The 5,016-nt window shown below is 35.2% G+C and overlaps 2 non-coding genes and 4 pseudogenes across 2 annotated transcripts; all 6 read left to right on the top strand.

Annotated features, from left to right (window-relative positions):
• Nucleotides 1–354: 354 nt before the first annotated feature.
• On the top strand, nt 355–449 carry LOC113345209 (annotated as a pseudogene).
• Nucleotides 450–830: 381 nt separating this feature from the next.
• On the top strand, nt 831–949 carry LOC113344891 (annotated as a pseudogene).
• Nucleotides 950–1,318: 369 nt separating this feature from the next.
• On the top strand, nt 1,319–1,437 carry LOC113344708 (annotated as a pseudogene).
• Nucleotides 1,438–1,817: 380 nt separating this feature from the next.
• On the top strand, nt 1,818–1,936 carry LOC113344655. Its single transcript, XR_003357892.1, has one exon. It is a non-coding gene; the product is annotated as a 5S ribosomal RNA (ribosomal RNA).
• Nucleotides 1,937–2,318: 382 nt separating this feature from the next.
• LOC113344213 lies at nt 2,319–2,437 on the top strand. Its single transcript, XR_003357707.1, has one exon. It is a non-coding gene; the product is annotated as a 5S ribosomal RNA (ribosomal RNA).
• Nucleotides 2,438–2,820: 383 nt separating this feature from the next.
• On the top strand, nt 2,821–2,939 carry LOC113345029 (annotated as a pseudogene).
• The last annotated feature ends 2,077 nt before the right edge of the window (nt 2,940–5,016 follow it).

Genomic DNA, 5,016 nt, shown 5'->3' with positions numbered 1-5,016 from the left:
CCATTTTTTTGCCGATTTGTTTAATGAAGGGCAGTGACGAGTAGTGAAATATATTTGTTTTCACTAGGACTATATCTTTTTGGACAAAATTCTTTTGAATTATTTCCTAATTAGTTGAAAACCTGGACGTCGGGCATTTAATTGAATATTATAATGCATTTTCACTGAAAAAAACTATTAAAAAGATGTTAATTGTTCAGAATGACTTCTCCAAAACAATCTCCTCGCCTTAAGGTTTCCAACGAGTCATCACTTGTCCTGATCGGACTTTCCACGAAGATTTAATAGGCGTTAGATGGATTGAGCCAACACATTGGAGACGTGTTAAGAAGTAAAACTAGTAAGATCCTTTCAGCAATCGATCATACCAGCACTAATGCACCAGAACCCATCAGAACTCTGCAGTTAAGCGTGCTTGGGCGAGAGTAGTACTACTCGTGTTGATTTCCTTTTTTGTTTTGTTGCCATGTTTTTTTGCCGATTTGTCTAATGAAGGGAAGTGACGAGTAGTGAAATATATTTATTTTCACTAGGACTTTATCTTTTTGGACAAAATTCTTTTGAATTATTTCCTAATTTGTTGAAAACCCGGACGCCGGGCATTTAATTGAATATTATAATGCATTTTTAATTATTTTCACTAAAAAAACCTATTAAAAAAATGTTAATTGTTCAGAATAACTGCTCCAAAACAATCTTCTCGCCATAAGGTCTCCAACGAGTCATCACTTGTCCTGATCGGACATTCCACGAAGAATTAATAGGCGTTAGACGGATTGAGCCAACACATTGGAGACGTGTTAAGTAGTAAAACTAGTAAGATATTTTTAGCAATCGATCATACCAACACTAATGCACCAGAACCCATTAGAACTCTGCAGTTAAGCGTGCTTTGGAGAGAGTGGTACTAAGATGGGTGACTTCTTGGGAAGTCCTCGTGTTGATTGCCCTTTTTGTTTTTTTGCCATTTTTTTTGCCGATTTGCCTAATGAAGGGCAGTGACGAGTAGTGAAATATATTTGTTTTCACTAGGACTTTATCTTTTTGGACAAAATTCTATTGAATTATTTCCTAATTTTTGAGAACCCGGACGCCGGGCATTTAATTGAATATTATAATGCATTTTCACTAAAAAAAACTATTAAAAAGATGTTGATTGTTCAGAATGACTGCTCCAAAACGATCTACTTGCCGTAAGGTTTCCAACGAGTCATCACTTGTCCTGATCGGACTTTCCACGAAGAATTAATAGGCGTTAGACGGATGGAGCCAACACATTGGAGACGTGTTAAGTAGTAAAACTAGTAAGATCCTTTCAGCAATCGATCATACCAGCACTAATGCACCAGAACCCATCAGAACTCTGCATTTAATCGTGCTTGGGAGGGAGTAGTACTAAGATGGGTGACTTTTTGGGAAGTCCTCGTGTTGTTTGCCTTTTTTGTCTTGTTGCCATTTTTTTTTCCTATTTGTCTAATGAAGGGAAGTGACGAGTAGTGAAATATATTTATTTTCACTAGGACTTTATCTTTTTGGAAAAAATTCTTTTGAATTATTTCCTAATTTGTTGAAAACCCGGATGCCGGGAATTTAATTGAATATTATAATGCATTTTTAATGTATTTTAACTAAAAAAACTATTAAAAAGATGTTAATTGTTTAGAATGACTGCTCCAAAACAATCTCCTCTCCGTAAGGTTTCCAACGAGTCATCACTTGTCCTGATCGGACTTTCCACGAAGAATTAATAGGCGTTAGACGGATCTAGCCAACACATTGGAGACGTGTTAAGTAGTAAAACTAGTAAGATCCTTTCATCAATCGATCATACCAGCACTAATGCACCAGAACCCATCAGAAATCTGCATTTAAGCGTGCTTGGGCGAGAATAGTACTAAGATGGGTGACATCTTGGGAAGTCCTCGTGTTGATTGCCTATTTTGTTTTTTTGCCATAATATTTTTGCCGATTTGTCTAATGAAGGGAAGTGATGAGTAGTGAAATGTATTTATTTTCACTAGGACTTTATCTTGTTGGACAAAATTCTTTTGAATTATTTCCTAATTTGTCGAAAACCCGGACATCGGGCATTTAATTGAATATTATAATGCATTTTTAATGTATTTTCACTAAAAAAACTATCAAATTTTTTTTGATTGATCAGAATAACTGCTCCAAAACAATCTCCTCGCCGTAAGGTCTCCAACGAGTCATCACTTGTCCTGATCGGACTTTCCACGAAGAATTAATAGGCGTTAGACGGATCGAGCCAACACATTGGAGACGTGTTAAGTAGTAAAACTAGTAAGATCCTTTCAGCAATCGATCATACCAGCACTAATGCACCAGAACCCATCAGAACTCTGCAGTTAAGCCTGCTTGGGCGAGAATGGTACTAAGATGGGTGACCTCTTGGGAAGTCCTCTTGTTGATTGCCTTTTTTGTTTCTTTGCCATTTTTTTTTTGCCGATTTGTCTAATGAAGGCCTGTGACGAGCAATGAAATATATTTGTTTTCACTAGGACTTTATCTTTTTGTACAAAATTCTTTTCAATTATATCCTAATTTTTAGACAATCCGGACGCTGGGCATATAATTGAATATTATAATGCATTTTTAACGTATTTTCACTAAAAAAAACTATTAAAAAGATGTTAATTGTTTAGAATGACTGCTTCAAAATAATCTCCTCGCCGTAAGGTTTCCAACGAGTCATCACTTGACCTGATCGGACTTTCGACGAAGAATTAATAGGCGTTAGACGGATTGAGCCAACACATTGGAGACGTGTTAAGTAGTAAAACTAGTAAGATCCTTTCAGCAATTGATCATACCAGCACTAATGCACCAGAACCCATCAAAACTCTGCAGTTAAGCGTGCTTGGGCGAGAGTAATACTAAGATGGGTGACCTCTTGGTAAATCCTCGTGTTGATGCCTTTATTGTTTTTTTGCCGTTTTTTTTCTTTCTAGATTTGTCTAATGAAGAACAGCGACGAGTAGTGAAATATTTGATGGAAGATAGGTTAAAATCTTATGTTTTTCAAGGATTATGTCTATTAATATCGTTATGCAAATAGTGGTGGAAAATAGAATGAATCCTTGTGTATTCTGCAGTATTGATCATCCCTGATCCATATTTTATGTATTACTGTGAGGCTCCGTAATGTATCTTATGTTGAGCACTATACAACCAAGTTGATTTTTTTATCTTAGTTGTTGTTCCGTGAGATATGTTATGTCGAGCATATTGAACTAAATTAATCATCTTGTTTGGTTATTTAGTTATTGCTCCATAAGTCTTTTTTTGTCTAGCAAAACAAATGACAATTAAATTGATTACTTTTGTAACTAGTTTGGTTGTGTATTCCAATTAGATTAATTATGGGTTCTCTTATAATTAATCTAGTTGAGTATTTTCATACTCCGTAAGATTCCTCTTATGATTGAGTATATGAACACTATCCTATTCATTTTCTAATGGTTATGTTAGTCGTGTGCTCCGTAAGTTTTCTTATGTGGAGCATAATCAATTAAGTTGATCACTTTTGTGTTTAATTTGATTGTGTATTCCGATTAAATTAATCATGGGTTTACTTGTGATTAATTTGATTGAGTTTTTGGATATAGAAAATCATTCTCATGGTTTTTGGCGCCCAAGAAAAATCATTCTTTTCTTTTGAAATTAAGGTCGCTCTTGTTGTTCCCTTCGGAATGACATCAAATGGGGGAGAGTTCTTTTGAACTTGTGCTTAATGGTCATATCTTGAGGTGTGCGGCTTTGGAATTTTAAAGGGGTTATCTTGTATCTTTAAACTCCTAGATAAATTCTATTAGATTCGGCTATATGATTGCATCTAAATTAGATGGTATGTATTTTCTTTTAGTCATGAAATGTCTCTTTCGGAAATTTCATTATGATCACATTCTTGTACCTTTGCCAATTTTATTGACAAAAAAGGGGAGAATTAATATGTAGTTCACACTACAAATACATATGGTTTTCGGATCATTGTGTAAGGGGGAGTGGTTTCCATGTGAGATGGAGTATTGACTAAGGGGGAGTGATACATATCACCATAGTATTGTTGTTGAAGTTGTGATACAATTAGACTTTGACACTGTGTAATAATACTATGACACTGTATAACAATGATCGAGACCGATGCTTTCTCATTGTTATAGCTACGAATCTTCAACAATGGTGATGCTAAACTTACAACCTTTTGGATCATTGGAGTAATTGGAAGTGATGAAGATTTCGAGGAATGTTGAAGATTAGACATGTGGAATATGAGCTACTAAAGTTTCTTTATCTTTTTTGTATTCCATATGTACTGATAGTTTTGTCACTAAATTGACAAAGGGGGAGATTGTTAGAGCATTGCTCAGTCGAACTCGCATACGTTGCTATCTCAAGCATGTTTGTCAATGTTAGTGATCAAAACTATAAGTCTTGATTTCTAGTCTACTATAGCTATGTCTCGGACTAGGATAGAAAGTGTAATTGAGCTCAAGGAATTCATGGCGATTCATCATACAAGAAGAAGAACTACTCAAGGAACCGGTGGAACTTCTCGACAAAAAGGTATGTGAAGACTTGAACTTATCTGTCACTCAAAAGTCTATCTACTCTATCTCCTACTTCTTGAGACAAAAATTCATATTCTATACATAGACTTAGATTATACACATTTTGTATTTCGAGACGAGTATACCTCGCCTATCTATATCTCCAAATATGTGTTGGTAAGAATTTCGCTTCGATCATGTTTATCTTTAACTAGTGATGAAAGTCATGATATGTTTCAATCACTTTGACGAGAAATGGTGTAACAAATGTACAACGTCCTCTAAGAATGTTTCAATGGTTGGAATGAGAGTTTAGATTACATAAACAATTAAGGACATAAGTATTGTTGTGGAAACACATATGTGCATAAGTCCTATCCTTTGAACCAAATTTTGCGAACTTTGTTGATCAAGAGAAACCGGAAGAATGGCTTGTTGCCAAGTC

Source organism: Papaver somniferum, chromosome 1 (genome assembly GCF_003573695.1).
Source record: "Papaver somniferum cultivar HN1 chromosome 1, ASM357369v1, whole genome shotgun sequence".
Taxonomy (NCBI): Eukaryota; Viridiplantae; Streptophyta; class Magnoliopsida; order Ranunculales; family Papaveraceae; genus Papaver; species Papaver somniferum.
The sequence above is the reverse complement of the archived record's forward strand: the minus strand, read 5'-3'. Positions and strand labels throughout refer to the sequence as shown.